Here is a 23,840-nt window from a genome sequence, read left to right on the forward strand (position 1 = left end):
GTGTAATTAAGCTACATTAATCGCTTAATGCAATATAGGAAAAACCTGTTTTGACCTTGATTTTCTTGACAGTAGTAATGACACTAAGAAAATCTAACTTATGGGTTTTCACAGTTTTCAATCAAAATAAAGTTTGAATGTTATTCTGCTTATTTATAAGTGGACAAGGTCAATAATAAAGAGATAGTAACTTCTTTGTATTCATCTTCCTGGGTATCAGATTGATTGATTAAAAGAACCAATACTGGAAATTACAGATCAAAGTGATATTAGATTTAAAGTAGTCTATGTAATATTCAGAATGTAATATTCAGAATTCTAGCCTTGGGACACTGAAGCAGAAAGCCACATGTCCATGAAAAATAGTAGCCATTGGACCAAAGGCATGGGAGATTTTTATTTCCCACTCTCAGTAATCAGGCATGTGACTAATTCTAGCAAAGAAACTATTTGGGGGAGAAAAGTAGGAATTAGATCGTCCTTTAAATTATATAATCTTTTCTTAAAAGCTAAATTTGAAGTGTTTATATAATTTCAAAAACTCAGACCAGAAACATTGCATTCCTTAGTGATTCAGAAAAAAGTGTGAAAACTGAAAATAATGAGGAGCAATAAAAGAATTAAGACAGAAGTAGTTAATATATATTTTTTAAAAGCTTAGTTTTTTGGATTTTACAGGTTTGGAGAAAAATCATGACATATATATATATATATATATATGTATCTAGGAAAGCAATTTGAAATTGACAAAGGTAACAGGTAAACATTCTCATCACTTCCTTTAGTATATACTTGAATTTCTCAGTAGTAGTTGATCCCAAGTTTCTACTTGCCAAAATCCAGAATTACCTTGGAAGTCACAGGGATAAATGAAAACTATAGCATTCCTTTATTGTGTGTGATTGCTCATATTAAGTGTATAGTTTTGTGTATTACAGCAGATAAAGTTGATACCAAAATTGTGTCTACTGGTTTTAAGTAGCCCATGAGACTCAGCCATGTGTTTAAGGCCCATCTTCACAAAGTTTAAAACTATACAAAACCTGATTCTACTTATCAGATTCCTAAGGTGAATATTTTGCATGCTCTTTCCCCCTTTTAAAAATAATTATGAATGGGACAGCGAAAGAGAGCATTATGCTTTTAAAGGTTAATTGTTTTAAAGAAAAATCCATGAACTCCTTAAGTTTCTGATAAAGAGACATCCTTTTAGCAAACTAAATGAACTTAATTTTGAATTTGATATTATTAGCCATGCATTTTTATAGCTAGTTGAGGGGGGAAAAAAGGTGCCAATTCAAAACTATCTTTGAAATGTGTAAGAGTGTGTAGGTTTGCATGTTTATGATGAATCTGGAAATGATCACCTAACTGAAATTCAACCTACTGTAGCATTTTTGATAGTCAAAATAATTAGATAAATGTTTTCCTAGGGTCATGTTAAAATTGTATTACATGCTTTTGAACTATATTTCCTTTAAGATACTAAAACTTTTTCATGTTACTTTAATTAACCTAAAAAGTAAAGTGGGTATACTTACATTAATGTGAGATGTTTTCATAAAAATCAGTGTGTGTGAGTCCTGTACCATTTAATCACACTGAAGCTTCTAAAAGACTTTTTCATTTAAGAAATTGGATAAGTGGGGCGCTGCTATACCACCACCATCTTTTTTTCTCTATATCATTTATGTTCCAGGGATACCTGCAATCAGATTTTGTGCTAGCTTAGAAGTTTCTAATGTTATGAAGAAATTTATTTTATAGTGATTTAGGGTGACATTCATCTGTTCATGCAACAGACATTTATTAAGCATCTTCCATAGATCATGTAATTGAGAATGGAACATTTTGAAGACTTAGAAGTTCATAGATTAGATTGTATCACTTATAACATAGGTCATATAATTATAATTTATGATTTGGGATTATTTTTCTTGAGAAATCACAACAGGTATAGTCATGTATACCAAGTGTTTCCACTACAAAGTAGGTGTGTTTATTTGATTTTACATTAGTTATGAGGATTTTACTTTTAAGATAAACATTAATTAAGGTTCCTAATTAGCAACATGTTTAATGCTTGGGTATCTGTGAGGGTGTATTACTCTACTTTTTGTCAAAAACTATGCTTTCTGTCCCAGTTTTTAACACTTACTGATTTCAAGGCAAAGCCACTCACCTCTCAGCCATCGAATTGAAGTGGATGGAATAAATGGCATTTTAGGCTTAATTCAAAATTTTAGACCAAAATTAAATCTTCAGCATCTACACAAGAAAAAAAAATCGGTTATCAACTCGAATTTAGTTTTAAGATCATTCCAACTTTTGTGGTATTGAAGTACCATTTATGAACTGTTGATAGTAGTATTAGTTGCTTTATCCTCAACTAGCAAAATAAAAAGTTGGCAGCTCTACATCGGTCCCCACTTTTTTTTTTTTTTAACTGCTCCAAGAAGTCTAAAAGTCAGAACCACAAAGCCAAAGTCCTATCTAAAGTTCTGGGATTTACTGATTATTAGGATATTAAAACAATAGTTTTATTGATTTTGATATTTAGTTTATGTTTGAAATTTTTCATATATAATTGTTAGCACAATGCATTGAGGCTTCATGCAAAGTTAGTGTAAAAAAGATGGTTTCTATTTCCATTCAGTTTACCATCCCAGATTCAAACTACAGAGTAATGCCAATCCATCCTAATTCCATCACAACCTATAACTTTAAAGATTAAGTAAAATACACAGGAGATTTGCAAAGGATGGTTGTTAACTGAGCATCTACCTTTATTGAGAAAAGTCTATTTTTTATGTGCTTGACTTCATAAACAAAAGCTGCATATATTAACAAGTTGTCAGGAATCATGACAAAGGGGAAAAACTGGGAATAAGGTTCTAGTTGGTAGTAAATCAGTGAATATAATCAATATTATAAATTAGGAGTACTGATACACTGTTACCCCTAAGGCTCTAAACAAAAAAGGCAGTTCAACCTCAAACGTGGAACAGAGGAGTGCTGAGCTAAGAATGCTGTCAGTTAGGCATTGTGTAAAATAGGCTGTCTTCACGAATTTCAGTAACACCTGTGTCTTTGAGGTTAGTCTGGTTTTTTTCCAGCTCTTCCAACTTGTCTCTTACAGATATACAGAAATCAATTTCTGTCAAGATGTGGTTCTTCTGGTGTTATTTCAAAAGTTGTTTCCATTTATAAGTATACAGAGTTGTATAGGTTCCCAGATTTATGTTTAAAATAATTTTGAATATTACCCACCTGCCTACGTGCTCATTACTGTGAGATAAATTATTTTTTGCTGGTAATACAGCCTGCCAACATTTTCCTTATTGGGGTTAGGCAATGCCTCATCTAACTCCATACACATCATAGAAATGAGAGATGATGTCTGTTCAGGTTCTGTTGTTCATTAAACTTAGTTAAATCCGTTAAATTTATTTCAAAGTCTCTCAACTATGAAAGGTAGAATTACGTTTATGTACTCCTATCTCTATATGACAATCCTTTTTCTTTATCCTAAACTTTCTTGAAACTGGCTCCCTCCCTTCATTCCAGACAGTGAGGCTGTGTGTTCACCTTAATATGATTTTATACTTCTACATTTTCTCAGCCTTCGTCTTTTCAACTTGCAGTCTGCCCTGTAGCCATCATGTATTTTCCTTTTCATCTCTGCATTCCATCCAACGAAGAGCATTTTGATCATCACTTAAAGCATCTGCATCCCTTTTTTAAAAAAATATTAGGATCCATCAGGAAGCTGCTTCTAGCGAAGAAGCTGAAATAACTTTGGCTTTCTATTGCTTGTTGCTTCCCTGATCCTGGACGCCACCTAGTGTAGAGTCTCTGGTGATGAAAATATTAAACCATAAACTACAGTTCTCAATCTAACAATACCATCCAGTGTATGCACTTGAGGTAAGTCCCTGACGCTGAAGTACCATTGTACCCCCAGAAGTCTGGCCACTTGCAGCAGTTTACAGTTCTTTGACCTATGTTTTTGGCATCTCGTTGGCTAAGTCATCATAATGCTACACAACTCACTTTTTAGCCCCTGAAAAAATGGTCCAAATTTTGATCATTGCAATATACTCAGTACCCAAAGTAGTTATAAGCACATAGCAGGTGTTCAGTAAACACTTGTCTTAATAAATATTTGAATGTAATTTCAAAAGGTTGCAAAGGTAATAGCCAAAAGGTCAGTATTTCTGTCTTGCTCTGCCCCCAAATCCTGATTTTTTTTCAACTTTGCTCCTCTACATCCTGTATTACAGACTTTTAGAACATGCCTATTAGGAAAGTTTATTGAATCTTGACAAGATTGGCCATAATTTAGTCTAACGAATATGTCTGTGCCTCAACTTGCATAAAAATTAACAAAAAAATGCCACCACTAGCTTGTTGTAAGCCAGTATGCATGTCAGGCATCATAACTGGGGGAAAATGTATCACTGGGGGTATTTAAAATCTGTGGATGTTGCTTTGGGAGAGGAGAAAGCTGCTATGAAAAAGACCACAGGTTCTAGTGTTTGCCAACCTGGAAGGATTCCTGATTTTATTTATCTCTTTTGGGGCAGTGTGTGGACTGTGCAACAATCACGGACTTCTAAATCAGACTTAAGTTCAAATCCCTGCTCTGCCACTTGAGGAAATCATTTTCTGTGGGCCTCTCTGATGGTTAGTGTATATGTTAACTTGACTGGGCTAAAGAGTGCCCAGGTAGTCGGTCAAATGTTATTCTAGGTGTTCCTCTGGATATTACTTTGCATATCTCTAACTAATATAGTCCCCTTTATTATTTTGTAAACATGTTAAGGGGAGTCAACATCTCAAGAGAGGGTTAGAGCTAGCAGATTTAAGCATCTGTCATGGTATCTCACAAACTAGCTTGGCTTCTGTACTCTAAAATGTCCCCTGCCATAAGTAGTACAGAAAGAGAATTAGGGTTGTTTTCTTCATAGACAATAATATAGATAAAGGTTGAACATTGGGCAGATTTACTTAATATTCCTAAGGTAATTTTCAAAAAAGGTCCCCCGTCTTTCTCCATGGGAGGAAAAAAGCAGTTTTTAAAAATGCATGGTCTTTCTATAGTAATTTTTGCAAATAATTATTGAGCACCCACTGTTTGCCAGGCTACACATAACAAGACTGAAACAATCCCTTCCCTTATGGAGTTTATGGACTCCCTACTCTTAGAAGGGGGATGGTTGGTGTCACTGACAAGTAATCAGGCTATTATTCATCAATATGATAAGACATGTAAGATGATGGTGATAAGTACAAAAACTAAGCAAGAGGGGCAAAAATACAGTATCAGAGGTCAGGGTAGCAAGAGCTGAAGAAAGAATAAGTGAAGGGGAAACAGGGTGAGCAAGTTTCAAGTCTGGGAGACCAGCTCAGAGTAGTCCACCTTGACCTCTCTAGATGGCCTGGATCAGTTCTATCACTTTTATGCATGCAGTGTAACTTTCTGTGGAAACAGCTCATTAATAGTATTTTTTTCCCCTGACTTCTAGTGTGCAAGATGAAATCCAGTTGTTAACCTAGACTCATCAGGTGAAAGTAAGACAAAGTCAGGATTAAACCCAAGTAGAAAGGCTGGCCCTTACTGCTTTCGCCATAAAGGCCTCGTATCTTAAAGGTCGTATATTCAACCTTGATAACGTCACCAGACAGCCCAAGAAGTTAAATAAATGGTACTATGTATTTTCATCATTGGCTAATGATGCTACTTTAGCATATCAGAAGCTATAGGCGTTATTACAACTCATAGCCATGGCCGTTTCAGTTCAAATAAACCAATTTCTTGATTAAAAACTACAGTTTGGTTAGAATCATAGTCAACCAATTATAGTTGGTTTGAGTATAAGTTGCTTTAATTGTTAGACCCTTTGTTTAATCTACACTGTCTGAAGACCTAGAACAAGAAACTGGAAAAGAACTGAACCAAAAACACCCCACACAAAGGTGGTGAGATTGAAAATTTTAACTTGTATTTCCCAAATATGGGAAATAACCCAAACATTCCTACATTTTTCTTCTCATGTCTTTCAGCCTCTGTTAATAATCTGCTCTCCATAGGGTGAAAACCTACTAAGACAAGGTTCTGAAGTCTCATGTACTTGTTCACCACAAGGGGGAGTACTGGCCACACCTTTCTATGGCAAAGTAAAAGGTAGAGGGAAGCAAAATCTTTGTGAAAGTTTCTCTTAACATTAACAAGATTTGAAAAACTGCAGTACTGTTGACTAATGGGAAAATACCACTTGATTTCCAAGAAGCAATTTCAACCAGCTAAATTTTATTAGTGTCCTGAGAAAAAAAGAGAATGTAAACCCTTAGGGCAGAATCAAACTCCAGAGAGTAAGCAGGTCAAAGTAAGAGAATCTCAGACTGTTCCTTATGAGTAGGCACATAAAAATAAGACTCCAAGAAACTCCATGTGTAATATCAACTATAAATTCTACCAATATAATGTTATATATCAACTACACTTTAATTTTAAAAAATTCTAATCTGCATTGCCTTCAAATATATCTGAAACAATAGGAAACATTTAAAATAATACACTTCTTGAGCAAAGCACATTTCTCTTGCCTTTACCTTCTAAATCTCCAAAGAGCAATGAGATTTTTTTTTCCTTCTTGGTAAAAAAGATTCTATATATTCATAATTCTTTGGGAGGGTAAAGTGAATGAGTCAACTTTCTGTGCGTATGTGTATGTGTGTATATATAAAATAATTATGATGCCTTACAAGGATGAACTACAAGCCAAAAAGTGACTTTACAAATACACAACAAAGTATAAAGTATGCTACACAATTACAAAAGATGTAAACATGCCTTTGAGGGTTATAATTTGTATTGGAAGATGTATCAGTAGAAAGTACAGAGGGATTCAGAAAAAAGAAAGGAGCCCTTTGGGTTTCAATACTTGGACAAGACTGCATGAGAAAGTCAAACATGAACTGGGTCCTAAAATACACAGAGCAAGGAAAAGACACACTGTCACAGTTGTCTGCTCAGCTGCACTAGCACAAATAAAGAAATAGCCTTACCCACTCAAAAATATTTGAACATAGGTCAAAGAAATGGGAGAAGAGTTCAGTGTGAAATGGAATTTCATGACTACTCTCCTCTGGTGCCAATGCCATCAAATTTTCTTAATCCCCACTAGTCACTTGGGCAATCATTTTAACTTAAATGATTGAATAAGAAATCATATCTTTGCTCTTGCTATTCAATTTGCATGGTATGTTCTTCCTCACTCTTTTTTGTGTCTAATAGTACTTATTCTCAACATCCATCTCAAATGCTCTTTCCTCTGAGAAATCAATGATTATCTCTTGTTCCTTTTGCACCTCCCAGACACTAACATGCAGAGATTTATTCTTTCAAGGAACAAATACACAATGCCTTACAGATGCTTTGGATAAAAAGATGAACTTAAAAACAGTCCTTGACTTTAAAATGGTTCCAGCCTAGCTGGAAATTAAAAATAATAATTATAAATCAAAATAATTAGAGGTAAAATGAAACTGTGCAAAGTACAGTGGTTCAGTCAATTCAAATTCTGTTCATAAGGGTTACAGGGAGGTTGAAATCATATTTCCAGAAAAACTGGCATTTGAACTGGCATATCCATGAAGGATAAGTGACATTTTTCCAGAGAATAAGAAGAAACTACAGACTGGGGAGAAAACCCACTGAAAAAAAAAATTAAGAGGTATTAGGTTATGTAGGATGCTGGTATCGCATGAAGTTATTCAGTGACCAAGTCTGACTACCCTCCCACACCATCATTCATCATTCCCAACCCATGCTCTAGGATTCAGCTATTCCAGTCTCACTTAGATCCCATACCAAACTGCTCTCCCTTCTTAAATGCCTCCCACACATTTTATTTTTCTTTCTAGATATATCCAACTTGTTCAAGAACCAAAGGATCATTTCATATATTGCCTCCTCTGGGTAGCCTCGGTAAGGATTAGGTGCCCCATCTTTGCAGCCTACAGAATTCTGCCTTTTTTTTTTTTGTCCTAGTCCTCATTACACTTATTATAAGCCTTTTCACTTAAGCTATGGAGTCTTTTCTGTTTCCCTAATATTCAACATTTTCTGAATGCATGAAAAAACCAAAACAAATGAATGCATGACAGCTACTAAGTACCAGAAACTCTGGAAGGAGGGAGGGGTGCCTACTCATAAGAATTCATCCTTGCTCTTAAAGAGTTTCCAGTCTAGGTAAGTCATAAGTGGTAAATCAGTGGCTGAGGTTAAAGGGGGACGAGAGAAGACACTGAATCATTGGAGCCACTGGCAGAGACTGCAGGGAGACAAGAGGGAGATTCCTTCTGTGTGTCCCTAGCATCTACTAACATAAAGACTGAAAACTGGTAGACCCACAGCCAAAAGAACCACTGGGAAATTTTAAGCTCACATTGAAAAGTCAGAAGATTTTATATAAAAAGATGGACTTCTGGCTTCATTTGAATAATTTGGTAACATGGAACTGCATTCCCAGAACTTAGGAATAGCTGCCTTTTTTAGATAGGGCACTAACTCTCACATTTACCAGTCTTATATTAAATAAACATTTCAGTAAAGGAATGTGTCACTTTAAAGAAAAACATAAGGTAAATAATTGCACAGGCAGTAGTTGAATATGGTCTAAAAAGTGTAGCTGGTACTTAAATGATCGTTCAAGGCCATAGAAAACAACACACGGGCTTCCAGATTCTCTACCACTGCCACCCCCATCCTCACCTGTAACTTCTAACAGTCTTGGTCAAATTGTACACATAAGTTGGGCACATCTCTAAGGGCTTCATTGTATATTGCACCCTTTATAAAGTGTCCTCGTTGTACTTATTTTCCAGAGTTTAATTTCATCTGATATTAATATTAGAATTCCTACTTTCTTTGATTTGTACTCCAGCTGGGGCTGGAGCTGAGAGTTCATCTTTTCATTTTCAAATTTTCTGACTAATTTTAATTTAGTACTTTTGCTACATACAGAATATACAATGTAGAATGTTCTTTGTTTTATAATTCAACCAGAGGCTTTTTTTTAATAGGTAGGTTTTAGCATATTTACATCTCTGGGTGTAATAGTCAGATGAGTCTATCATTTCTTAATGAATTCTTTTCTTAGTTTTAGCTTTTTAAAAATAATCTTCACTATATATTCTTTGCTTGTGTTGGTATGTGTGTGTTTCTTCTGACAGTTTAGGAAGTTTGTGTTTTTGCTTTTGTTACTACCTTTATTATGAAATACACTTTATCTCCTATTTATTAAGATAATGTCTAGCTACTACCTATTCAGAAAGCATGATGCAAGCATAATTGAACTTCCTTCTCCTTTTCTTCCCTCTCTGCCACCAATCTAAATAGGTATCTGAGGGAAACAAATTCCAGGTGGCAGAACTGGGGTAAAATACAGGAAGTTTTTTTGTTTATGTGTTTGTTTGAAGAACAGCAACGTGCTGGGGCTGGAGCTGAGAGTGAAGGAGGGAGTGGGAGGTGATGAGGTCAGAGAAGTCACTGGGGTTGTGTGAATATTTGTCTTTTGCTCTGAGTAAGATGAAAGCTATGGGAGGGTTTTTGAGCAGGAGGCTGACAGATGATTTACATGTAACTCAGGCTTCTTTATGGAGATTAACTGTAGGGACGCCAAGCACAGAAGCAAAGAAACCATTTGGGAGGTGATTGCAATAAGCCAGATGAAAGAAATGATGGCAGCTTCATCTAGGATGTAATGGTGGTGTTAGCTTGGCCAGATGGGTCAGACTCAGGATATATTGTGAAGGTAGAATGGATTGGATTTCCTGAAGGGTTGGATGTAGAATGTGAGAGAAAAAGAAAGGATTACTGCAAGGCTTTTGACCTGAGCATTTGCTGTGATGTTCTCCAGATTTCTGTAGGAGGATAGCAAAACCTATTATTAAACCCCAAATTAGCAACCTCAGAGAGTTAAACCTATTATTAAACTACGATAATAATTGAAATGGTGTGATAATGGATCACGAATTTACATAAAGAAAATCTAGGAAAAAGAACAGAAGCTTAGAAAGGGACCTTAATTCAAATAAGAATTTAAAATAAAAGTAGCACTTCTAATCACCAAAAAAGGGATAAAGAATTCAAAGGATTACACTGAAACAACTAAATAGACAGCTGGGAAGAAAGAATAATATTGGCTACCTACCACTACCTGATATCTTACAATAATTGATAATCCTCCTCCAAAAATGTAAAGCCAGCAAAAGACTAAAAAGTTCTAGAAGAAAAGACAATATTTTTAATTCATGAAGTGGAAAAGACTTCTATAAGTATAATGCAAAACACAGAGGCCATAGCTTTTGCTTTCACTTTAAAAAACCAAAAATCTTCTGCAAATCAAAAGATAAACAAGAAACAGGGAGGGAAGATATATTTGCAAGTATCACAGACATAAATGATGTGACTTGTCAACTTTTCTGTATTAATAAAATTAATTATTTTTTAAATCTCATAATAAAATAGAAGAAAAATAAATTCAGGAATTGGGATAACTGAAGAAAAGAGAAGGTAATGGCACTAGACCAAGAGGATATATTAAACATGTGACTAGGAAGCTGTAGACACCCCCACCAAATTCCCTGTCAGACCCACATGGGGAGGTGACTGCCCCTCCCCGCCATTCTCTGAAAAATGATGTGAGATTTACTCTGCGGAGAGGTTGTTATGTATGGGTACTAGATCCCAGGACTCCAGACTTGGCAAGAGGCTGGATTAAAACAGGAGGGCTGGGATAAAATCTGTCTATAAAATGGCAAGATCTGCAGCCCCTTTTCCTAAAGTGTTGCTTATAACTTCTTCCCATGTTCCCTCCCCACCTTATTCAGGTTGGGTGGCTTAAATAACAATTTATTTTTCATGGTTCCGGAGTGAGAGCCTACCTACTGGTTTGCAGATAGAAGTCTTCTCATTGTATTTACACATGGCAGACAGAGAGCCAAACCTCTTCCTTTTCTTATAAGGACACTGATCTCATCATGGGATCTCTATCTTCACAAATGAATTATCTCCTAAAGTCCCCACCTCCAAATGCCTTCACATTAGGGGTTCAACGTATGAATTTGGGGAACACAAACATTCAGTCTAGTGAACCATCCCACTCCAATACATTAGATAATAGAAAATACTGACGTATAACTTATATAGATAACACTAAAGTAATATCCATTGGTCAGCAAAACCTGCTTATGCACACAGAGACAGAAGCTGGCATTTTAGTAGTGCCTCCTCTTAAATGTGAACCAATAGCCAATGATCACCAGGCTTGTGAGGTAAAGAATATAAAAGGGTAAAGAATACAAGACTTAATTTTCAAGGCAAATAAGAAAGCTGGCACTTGTCCTACAGGAAAGCGAAATTCACTGTAAGGTAAGAGTCACTGAAACAGCATGGTTTCTGTGAGACAAAAACACCCATGAAAAAGAATAGAGCATATACCAGATCAACATACACATGTGAACAGACGCAGAACAATTGTCTAAGCATATGGAGAGACAGAAAATTGTATTCCTGTATCATCCTATGCAAAAACAAATCCCAGGTAAATTTTAAAAGAACTAAATACAAAAAATACCAATTTAAAATGTTCAGAAACAATATAGCAGACCATTTTAATGACATTAAGATACGGAGAGATTTCCTAAGTCCCCAAAAGCAAATTCTGAAGAGACAAGTCTAATTAAATAAATCTCATAGATATTGGATCACACAGATATTTAAACTTCCGCTTGACAAAAGACAACTGTTCTAGTACCCAAGGTATATAAAGAGCTCTAAGGTCATAAAGAAAGAAAAGATACAAAAATTGGAAGATGTGAAAAGGCAATTCATGGACAAGGACAACCAAATGACCAATAATCAGGTAGAAGAGGCTCAACCTCTTGAATAATCAGGGAAATGCAGAATTTAAAGTAATACAAATTTGACATTCATCTGATTGCCAAAAAATAACTGATAACACAATGCTGGGAGAGAATGAGGGAATGCAGTTGGCCCCAAAGCTTGGAGAACAGTTTAGCAATATCGGGTGAGACTGAGATGTGTATACTCTATGACCTGTCAATTTCAGCTCTAGACTTCAACTCAGAAAAAGTTTTGCTTCATTGTAAGATCCAAAAACCAACGCCATTAGTGACACATTATTAGTAGTAGCAAAAAATGGAAGCAATCTGTGCATGACATAAACTAATGGATAAATTATGGAATATTTACATATAACATACAGTAATTAAAAACACTTAACAAGCTCTATATGCATCAAAATGAATAAAACTCAAAAACATTTTTGTTGAGCAAAGAAGCTACAGATTGATAAAGTGCAATATCATTAATGTTTTAAGACCAATATTTTATATAAACCAATATATGTAATGTTTAATATTTATATAGCAATATATTGCATATGTAATATATAGCTATGTGTTCATAAATGAGTAATCAAGTTCTAAAAACACATGATAGGAGCTACCTCTGTGTATTCTGTTTTCTCTTGTCTTTTTAAACAATGTAAGATGTGGTTTCTTTTTTCCTAATTTATACAGCTACTTTCCTCTACAAAATATTTTCTCATTTTTAGAACACACCAATGTTTTAAAATGCATCATGCCCACAATAGATACTAGGAATACTCTTTAAGTGAATGTTGTGTTCTGAATTCCCAGTCCGTATGAAGCAGGAGAATGAAATGTCTTTATCTATGACAGTAAATATTGCAAAATATAAACATTCATTGTATCTGGGTGGTAGGCATAGGAGTAGGGAGTTACGTAATTTTGGCATTTTTCTATATGCTTAAAATATGTCATTAAAAGGGAAAAAGGAAGGCAGACAAGCTTAATCTGGAACCAAAGCCGTAGTCATCACTGTAAAGAAATAATTTTAAGTACTTTCTACTCACATTCTTCACTGAGCCAAGTCTCCACCCTCCCTACAGCCTCACGTCTATGATAAGTCTATGCTCCTAAAAGAGACTGTTTATTTCCATTATACGGTAGGTCTTTGCTTTTGGAGTTTGTAACTTCAGGATGTTCCTTGTGACTTTTTGATATGGGGTGGGCAAACTGAAAGATGGATCAAGATTCATCACATATCGGATTTTCTTTAATGTGTGTGTGTGTGTGTGTGTTTATTTTTTGGAGGGAAAAGTAAAAATAACATTTCAGTCCTTCTTTCCAGGCAGCTCAAAACTAGGAAGTCATTCATGTAATTTTATTTATGATAACATGGATCCAAAAGAAAAAAGAAACCAAACATACAAGTAATTTTCAAAGATTGATTAGTGATCAATGTAGTGGTTAAATATCTTGCATATATGACATCCAGAGCAATTGTTTTGTTGTTTTGAAATGCCACCCCACAACGCCTCCCCCCATTCCATATGGCCAAATCAATTTCAGTAACATCATTTTGAAAGTGAATTATCATAATGGCCAGAAAAAAAATGCAGATGAAGAAATTTTTATTTTAACTTCACATATATAAGCATACTTGTAAAAATAAAAATAAAAATTTAAATATTTCAGTAAAATAAAGGAAAAGAGAGTATCAAATGCTTTTTAATTACAAGACTGTAATTTTTGCAAGAAGGGGAAAATACCTACAAGTTGGTCTGTCAAAGAAATGAATAACATTACATTTCCTGTTTTGAATGTTAAAAACTTAGAAAAATTTGTCAATGACTGCAGGAAATTTGACCTTCTTTGTATCTTCATATTCAATAGATTGTATAGCCAGATTTGTCAATCCATCTTTGGAGAAAATAACATGTTTTAACAGTTTTAACTTGGAAAACTTTTTTCACACAAAGCAGAAGACATACAAAAACTTAGGGAAAGCCTTAAACAGGATGACACATTTGGCAGTCTTAAACGTTGTGTTTAACAAGAAATTCCAGAAATTTGAATATTCTTCATGTCTTTGTCTTTGGGATTGATTGTAGAGGCTCTCCAGTGTTTTCACAATGAGAAAATTCCCATTAAAATGTTATCTTTGCCAGCAATTACTTTTTATGCAATTTAGTAAAAATTTCCCAAGTTTTTCATTTCATAAAAAGAATTGAGAAAATAGTAGTAAATATTGGCACTTTTTGATCTATTGCTTTAAAATGGTGTCAGTCCAAAAGTAAAAGCTGACAGCATCTTTCGTTTTTTCTCTTCTTTGAACTTTTTAAGAAATGTAAATGTTCTATTTCCAACAGATGATGAAAATGTTCTAAACTTGGTAGTGATGGCTGCACAAGTCTGTGCAAATATTAAAAACTGTTGAATTGTATACTTTGGATAGGTAAATTTTATGGTAGGTGGATTATATCACAGTAAAGATGTAAAAAAAAGAAAAACTCAAGAGGAACTGCAGGAATAGTTTAGAATTAAAATCAGTGAAAGCTTTTGGGGAATAGGAGCATCTGATCACTGGTGTTGTTTAGAATTGCTGGCAGTTTTATATTCTTAAATTCTCTACAATGAGCTCCGTATAACCTGTACTGAGGGTGAAGAGCACCCTTGGCACACCACTGGATCAGTTCATGTGTCCATAATTCTGTGTAATGTAATTGCTATTAAATTTTGCTCCCTTATGCTCTAAACTCAGGGCAGCTGTATTACAGCTGTCCAAATGCTAAGCCACACAGGCAGTGGTGGAATACAGCATTAAATGACATAGTCAGGGATGACTTTGCAGTTTCCCTTCTCTGATGCTGAATTTTCTGTCTTGCATTTCCTCTCTCTCTCTCCCACTCACTTAATCTCTCTTTTCCCCTTTTCCCCTCCCTAGCATTCTGTGTTAGAAACATCTGAAAATTATTCCAAAAGGCTTAATGGTCTTAAATCTGTCAGTTGCCTGAAACTTTAACACCAGCAGAATAAGGTGATTTTTCTTTTTAAGGTATGTAGGCTACAGCAGTGGTGTAGCTACAGCACCTATGTTCACACTAATTTCACTTCTTTTTCCTGCAAAGGCAAGAGAAACTTCAACCCAGACACCAAAAAGTTTGCTTTGTTTTCAGGTGGGTGGGATGCTAATGTTAGTTAAGATGTGACAGTTGTTTCCCATCCGCCACTAGGGTGGTGGGCTGGCTAGACAGAAGAAATTAACAACACAACAGTCACTTATGTACAGGCAACATTATGGGATGTTACTGTCAAAACCCAGGAACTGTGGATCTCTCTCCCATTTCTAGCAACTGCCTTCTAACTATTTCCCAACAGGTAATCATCAAAACAGCAGTTATCCCCTAGCAAACAAAGGGCCTCTGCCCAAAGGCACATAACTTTTTCTCTGGTCAGAAATACTTTCTCTTCTGTTTCCCAGGCAGCTGTACTCTTTTTACTTTCAAGCTTGACAAAGTGGACTGACCCCTTCATTTTCAGTCTCTTCTCATTTTTTCCATTTCCTAATCTTCTAATGATAGAGTGTGTTGCTTTTCCCCAGGCAGCAATGGATGGAGTTCTTTGACAGATACAAGTCAGAGAGGCAGGTGTGCAAAAGGGACTGGCTCAGAGTTGAGTCACCCATCTTGCTCTCTCTAAAGAAGGGAGAAGCAACACTTCTTAGCCTGACTGTCCAGAGCCGACCAGCGTTGGAAGAGTGAATGCCAGATCCCAACCTCACAGGAGATTGACTATTCTCAAGAGGGGGGGTATTTGTGGGGAGAGCATATATATATATATATTTAGAAAAAGCATATCATAGTGTATTACAGTAAAGTACCATGGCTAACAGCATGGTCACTTATGGGCTGCATGACCTCATAAAATTATTTTTTTCTCTTTAATTTCAGTTTCCATATATATAACATGGGGCTAATAAGTATTTTCTCCATTGAAAGGCAGACTTTTTGTATTTTAATGTTTATGAAATTAAGATATCTGACACCTGTGCTCTTTTGTATTTTATTTATACTAGTGCTTACCTGCTATGGTTGTTAAGAGGCTGAGAGGTGATTGTGTGTGCAAAGTGCATGTCACTGGTGGGAATTCTTCCATGACAGATGGTTTCTCTTTGAGATGGTAGGAGAGGCATGTAAGAATCTGTGAAAACCTGAGATTTTAATTTTTATTATTGAGGACATGGGTTTGTGTAGATGTGTGAATTTTGCTCACACATCATCATGTTGGGCAGAGCTCAACTGAGACCGCTCACCTCTGCTCCAGGAAGCACTTGCCCTGGCAACTTGAATAGGACTGGAGGATCTACTTCCCAGAGGCTTACCATATGTGGGTGTGGCATTGCTTTTTATTTTAATTTTTAACACTTATCTTACTGAGGTATAATTCACATACTATAAAATTCACTGATTTAAAATGTACATTTCAATGAATTTTAGTGGATTTATCAAGTACAAACATCACCACCATCCAATTTTAGAACACTTCCATCAGCCCAAAAAGCTCCTTTGTGCTTATTTATGGTTAATCCCGAAGTGCATTCCCTAGCCTACTCAAACACTGATCTGCTTTACTTTGGTCTTTATAAATTTACCTTTGCTGGAGGCACTGAACAACACATTAGAACAGATGGACCTAACAGACATCTACAGAACACTCCACCCAAAAGCAACAGGATACACATTCTTCTCAAGTACACATGAAACATTTTCCAGAATAGATCACAAACTAGGCCACAAAAAGAGCCTCAGTAAATTCAAGAAGATTGAAATTGTACCAACCAACTTCTCAGATCACAAAGGTATGAAACTAGAAATAAATTGTGCAAAGAAAACAAAAAGGCTCACAAACACATGGAGGCTTAACAACATGCTCCTAAATAATCAGTGGATCAATGACCAAATAAAAACAGAGATCAAGCAATATATGGAGACAAATGACAACAACAACTCAATGCCCCAACCCCAACTGCAAAGAAAGCAGTTCTAAGAGGAAAGTATATAGCAATCCAGGCCTATTTAAAGAAGGAAGAACAGTCCCAAATGAACAAAGCTCACAATTAATGAAACTGGAAAAAGAAGGATAAATGAGGCCCAAAGTCAACAGAAGGAGGGACATAATAAAGATCAGAGAAGAAATAAATAAAATGGAGAATAAAACAATAGGAAGAATCAATGAGCAGGTCCACCCGACCCCAAGGTGGGCAGTGTGTATGGGTGGCACTGTGGAGGCCTCCACCTAGGATGGCTCTCCCTCCTCGGGCCTCTCCCCTCTTCCCCGCAAGTTCCCTAGTCTTGTAGGCCTCTCAGATCTAGTATCGTGCGGTGAGGTGAGAGCAGGCCTGGGGAGGGTACTTATTGCTGAGGAGCTGCAGTCTCAAGCAAGGTACAGCCCGAACACCTTGGGTGTGTTGGTCTGAGCTGCTTCTATTTAGCTGTAAAAGCAATAGAAGAGGAAAGGAATGTCCCCTTGGCAACTGACTTGATACGAATAAGCCAGTATAAGTTCATGGTTTCAGACTTGATGAGAATGGAAAAATTGTATTGGAGAAGGTGTGTTAGAAAGTTAAAGCTACTACTGCCTTTCAATTTCTGCAACTCTATTACTCATTCAAGAGAACTTGCCATTTGAAAGGAGGAATAGCCTTAATTTTGAAAGACTAGAAGCTCAACTTAAGGCATGCCACTGCTGGACCATATTTTCTAAAGTAAAGCCTTCTGTGTTGGCATTGTCTATCACTGCACTGGAGATCCAAGCACAGAAGTATATAGAGTTAACAGAAGGAGTAGAATGTCTTCAGACACATTCCAAGATAAATGGCAGAGATTTGACCTTCTGACAAGAACTCGTATCCAAGTGTTTAACTGAATATTCATCAAACAAGTGTTCCAAACCAAATGTTCAGAAGTTGAAATGGATTGTTTCTGGGTGTACTGCACAGTGATTGAAGCATAGTTACTACAAAATAACCCACCTTCCAAGAATTCCTGAAATGGTCCCTTAATTGGATTATTATGGCAATGAAAAACTCTGAAGCCCTTCTTCACAATCCTGAGCTATGGATTCTATAATAATATAATGGATTTAAGATGGGAGACTTCAAAACATCACAACTAGAGTAGCATTGATGCTCTCAGGTTTGGGAAAACTGCCTAATATTATGCTGAAGTGAAATTACACTAAAATTTGAATTCATCTGTGAAGCACAAAATCAAGGTTAAGAGCATAAGTGTGAGATGCTAATGACAAGCCTGTCAAGATAAACTGTGAATCTTCATTTCTAACATTGATCCAACTTTCTATATTGGGTCAATATATTGTATTTAGATGATATTAAAAATGGTGACCTACTTAATTTAAATTTTAAATTTATGAAGCTTATATCAAAACCAACATTACAGGAATGCACTTTTAAGGTATAACAAGTGTTACTATTTTAGGCAGTAAAAGTGGTCTGCTGTCACCTAAAGCAAGTAATTGACTATTCAGAAATGTGGACTTCATTGCTACATAGGAATTACATTTAAATTTGAGAGCATTTTATATAAAGCAAAAACCTGCAGACCAAGTAATCTTGACATATTATCTTCAATGTTTTTTTTTCAAGAAAACAGGTGATGTTTGTATCCATGACAAATTTTTATACAAAATCGGCCTCAATCTAGTCCTAGTGAGAAAATTTGTTTTTGTGTTAGTAACTCAAATTAACATCACTCTGAAAACTTACTAACACTCCAGAAGTTTTTATACTAAGGACTGTTTGTGTAAAACTGCCATTGTTTCTAAATTTGAATTTTGTTTAAAAGGAAGTGAATATACTAATTGCCTCTATTGTGCCAAAAAGAAAATCTTAAGACAAGTAAGTAGGTATCGTCATAATTATGAGTCTGCAAAGGTAGTGTTCAGGATTTCCTACTAAGTCAGTCAGGTGTAAGGAGATCTATAGTGCTGAAAGTGTTGTAAACAGTTACTCAATGCAGTGTGCAGCCCAAGTCCATCCAGGATGGCAGTACCCGATTCTGACATCATATTATGGATAAATAACTGGATAATAAACCAAAGAACCATGGTATATCTTATACTTTTGTAAACTGTGTTTTATGGATAACTTTTCATTTTTCACATAAGGCTGATATATTTCAATATTTTTAATACATCAGTGTTAATTTTGAGTTGGCAGAAGTAACCTAACAAACTACCATTAAGTTTTGCTACTAAAGGATATACCTTTCAATAAAGTTACTGAAATGCAAGAAAAAAAAATTAATGAAAACAAGAGCTGGTTCCCTGAGAAAATAAACAAAATAGATAAACCCCTAGCCAGACTTATCAAGAAAAAAAGAGAATCTATACACATAAACAGAATCAGAAATGAGAAAGGAAAAATCATTATGGATACCACAGAAATACAAAGAATTATTAGAGAATACTATGAAAAATGATATGCTAACAAATTGGATAATCTAGAAGAAAAGGACAACTTTCTAGAAAAATACAACCTTCCAAGACTGACACAGGAAGAAACAGAAAATCTGAACAGACCAATTACCAGCAATGAAATTGAATCGGTAATCAAAAAACTACTCAAGAATAAAACCCTAGACCAGATGGCTTCACTACTGAATTTCATCAGACTTTAAAGAAGACCTAATACCCATCCTCCTTTAAGTTTTACAAAAAGTAGAAGAGGAGGGAATACTTTCAAACTCATTCTATGAAGCCAGCATCACTCTAATACCAAAACCAGGCAAAGACACCACAAAAAAAGAAAATTACAGACCAATATCCCTGATGAGCATAGACGCAAAAACACTCAGCAAAATATTAGCAAACAGAATTCAAAAATACATCAAAAAGATCATCCATCATGATCAAGTGGGATTTATTCCAGGGATGCAAGTATGGTACAAATATTCAAAAATTCATCAACATCATCCACTGCATCAACAAAAAGAAGGATAAAAATCACATGATCATCTCCATAGATGCTAAAAAAGCATTTGGCAAAATTCAACATCCATTCATGATAAAATCTCTCAACAAAATGGGTATAGAGGGTAAGTACCTCAACATAGTAAAGGCCATATATGACAAACCCACAGCTAACATCATACTTAACAGTGAAAAGCTGAAAGCTTTTCCTCTAAAATTGGGAAAGAGACAAGGATGCCCACTCTTCACACTTTTATTCAACATTGTAATGGAAGTCCTAGCCACAGCAATCAGACAACACAAAGAAATAAAAGGCATCCAGATCAGCAAGGAAGAAGTTAAACTGTCACTGTTTGTTTGCAGATGACATATTGTACATAAAAACCCTAAAGAATCTACCCCAAAACTACTAGAACTAATATCTAAATTCAGCAAATTTGCAGGATACAAAATTAATACACAAAAATCTGTTGCAATCCTATATTCTAATGATAAACTAGCAGAAAGAGAAATCAGGAAAACAACTCCATTAAAAATTGCATAATAAAGAATAAAATACCTAGAAATAAACCTAACCGAAGAAGTGAAAGACCTATACCCTGAAAACTAAGAGGCACTCTTGAGAAAAATCAAAGAAGACACCAATAAATTGAAATACATACCATGCTCATGGGTAGGAAGAATTAATATTGTCAAAATGGCCTTCCTGCCTAAAGCAATCTACAGATTCAATGCAATCCCTTTCAAAATACCAACAACATTTTTGAGTAAACTAGAATAGTTCTAAAATTAATATGGGACCACAAAAAGACCCTGAGTAGCCAAAACAATCCTTAGGAGGAAGAATAAAACAGGGGAGATTATGCTCCCTGACTTTGAACTCTACTACAAAGACACAGTAATCAAGACAATTTGGTACTGGCACAAGAACAGAGATCTATAGATCAATGGAATAGAAAAGAGAGTCCAGATATAAACCCACACATATATGGCCAATTAATATATGATAAAGGAGTCATGGACATACAATGGAGAAAGGACAGCCTCTTCAACAACTGGTGTTGGCAAAACTGGACAGCTACATGCAAGAGAATGAAACTGGACTACTGTCTAATTCCATATGCAAAAGTAAATTCGAAATGGATCAAAGACCTGAATGTAAGTCATGAAACCATAAAACTCTTAGAAGAAAACAGAGGCAAAAATCTCTTGAATATAAACATGAGCAACTTTTTCCTGAACACATCACTTCATTCAAGGGAAACAAAAGCCAAAATGAACAAGTGGGACTATATCAAACTAAAAAGCTTCTGTACAGCAAAGGACACCATCAGTAGAACAAAAAGGCATCCTACACTATAGGAGAATATATTCATAAATGACATATTGATAAGGGGTTGACATCCAAAATATATAAAGAGCTCACACAACTCAACAAACAAAAAGCAAATAATCCAATTAAAAAATGGGCAGAGGATCTGAACTACTCCAAACAGACACTTATCAAAAGAAGAAATTCAGAAGGCCAACAGGCACATGAAAAGATGCTCCACATCACCAATCATCAGGGAAATGCAAATTAAAACTACAGTGAGATATCACCTCACACCAGTTAGGATGGCCAACATCCAAAAGACAAGCAACAACAAATGCTGGCCAGGATGTGGAGAAAGGGGAACCCTCCTACACTGTTGGTGGGAATGTAAATTAGTTCAACCATTGTGGAAAATAATATGGAGGTTCCTAAAAAACTAAAAAGAGAAATACCATTTGACCAGGAATTCCACTCTTAGGAATTTACCCAAAGAAAACAAGATTACAGATTCAAAAAGACATATGCACCCCTAGGTTTATTGCAGCACTATTTACAACAGTCAAGACTTGAAAGCAACCTAAGTGTCCATCGGTAGATGAATGGATATGGATGAATGAATAAAGAAGATGTGGTACATAAAGATAATGGAATATAATTCAGCCACAAGAAGAAAACAAATCCTCCCATTTGCAACAACATGGCTGGAGCTAGAGGGTATTATGCTCAGTGAAATAAGCCAGGCAGAGAAAAAAAGTACCAAATGAGTTCACTCATCTGTGGAGTATAACAACAAAGTAAAATCTTAAGGAACAAAACAGCAGTAGACTCACAGAACCCAAGAATGGACCTGCAGTTACCAGAGGGAAAGGGATTTGGGACGGTGGGTGGGAAAGGAGGGATAAGGGGATTAAGGAGTGTTACGATTAGTACACATAATATTGGTAGGTCACGGGGAAGGCAGTATAGCACAGAGAAGACAAGTAGTGATTCTCCAGCATGTTACTACGCTGATGGACAGTGACTGTAATGTGGTATGTGGTGGGGACTTGATAATATGGGGGAATGTAGTAACCACAACATTGCTCGTTTGAAACCTGAGCATAAGACTGTATATGAATGATACCTTAATAAAAAATAAAAATAAATAAACACACACACACACAAATCACTGAATTATGTGCTGAAAAAGAGTGAATTTTATGGTATGTGAATTATATCTCAATAAAATTGTTTTTTAAAACACACACAAAATTTATCTCTGCTAGACATTTCATGTAAATGGATTCATACAATATGTTGGTCTTTACCATCTGGCTTTTTTCACTTAGCATAATGTTTTTGATATTCACCCATGTTGTAGCATGTCAGTAGTTTGTTCCTTCTTATTGCTTAATAATATTCCACTGCATTCATTTAATCTATATACTATAAACATTCAGTTTATCTATTCACCAGTCAATGGCCATTTGGATTATGTCCAGTTTGAGACCATTATGAGTAATACTGCAATGAACATTCATGTATGTTCATGAATTATTTTTATTTCTTCTGGGCAGATCTCTAAGTGTGAAATTGCTGGATCATATAAAGTTTATGTTTTTGTTAAGAAACTAAAAAAATATTTTTTTAAAATGGCTGTACCATTTTACATTTCTACTAGTGGTGTGTAATGGTTCCAATTTGTCCATATCCTCCCCAACACTTGCTTGTTTTTTTAATAATAATTCTTGAGTATTCATTAATCTTAAATTAATTGTGGTAAAAAAAACCCACAAAACTTTCCACCTTAAGTATTTCTAAGTGTACAGTTCAGAAGCATTAAGTATGTTTGCATTTATACAACCAATATCTAGAACGTTTTCACCTTGCAAAACTAGAACTCTATTCTCAGTAAACATCACCCATTCCCTGCCTCCCTACCTCCTAGCCCTTGCAAAACACCATTCTATTTTGTTTCTATGAATTTTACTACTCTAGATATATCATATAAATGGTATCATATAGTATTTACCTTTGTGCAACTGGCTTATTTCAGTCAGTATAATGTCCTTAAGATTCCTCCATCAGTAGCATGTGTCAGAATTTCCTTCTTTCTTAGGAAGGAAATTCTTTCTAAGGTTGAAGGCATTGGTTTTTAAAGGCTAAGGAATGCTGCATTTATTATCTTCAGAGTTTAAGTCAAGTCCCCCTTGCAGTTCTGGGTGCAGGGAAGGGAAAAGGAAAGAGAAGGAAAATAAGAGAAGGATATTGGGGAGGAAAGTTTCTATAAAGGAGAAAGAAGTACAGAAAGGAATTAGGAATACACTTTACCCCAGCTTTGCCCAAGGTGAGCCCAACCACCAAATTCCCTTTGGCAGTCAGAAGTAATTGCCGTTCTGCCTTTTCACAAGATATATATGAAAGTACTCCTGGGCAGACTGGCTTTCAGGGTCTTCTTACTCTTAGTTGATTATATAGTTGGCTCTGCATTTACTGCCTGTAATCAGATCACATTAGACTTTGCAGAAAAGCAAAAAATTGGGGGCACTTGCATACATTTGTTAAAGGGCTGTTTAGAGAAGACTTAACAACCTTTAAAGAGCATTAACATCTTAATATTATTTAAACTGGGGAGTAAAATTACAAACATCCTTCTTTC

General features: G+C 35.5%; 1 pseudogene; it reads left to right on the forward strand.

Annotated features, from left to right (window-relative positions):
* Positions 1 to 9,770: 9,770 nt before the first annotated feature.
* On the forward strand, positions 9,771 to 18,155 carry LOC118917366 (cyclin-G1-like; annotated as a pseudogene).
* The last annotated feature ends 5,685 nt before the right edge of the window (positions 18,156 to 23,840 follow it).

Source organism: Manis pentadactyla, chromosome 8, assembly GCF_030020395.1.
Source record: "Manis pentadactyla isolate mManPen7 chromosome 8, mManPen7.hap1, whole genome shotgun sequence".
NCBI lineage: Eukaryota > Metazoa > Chordata > Mammalia > Pholidota > Manidae > Manis > Manis pentadactyla.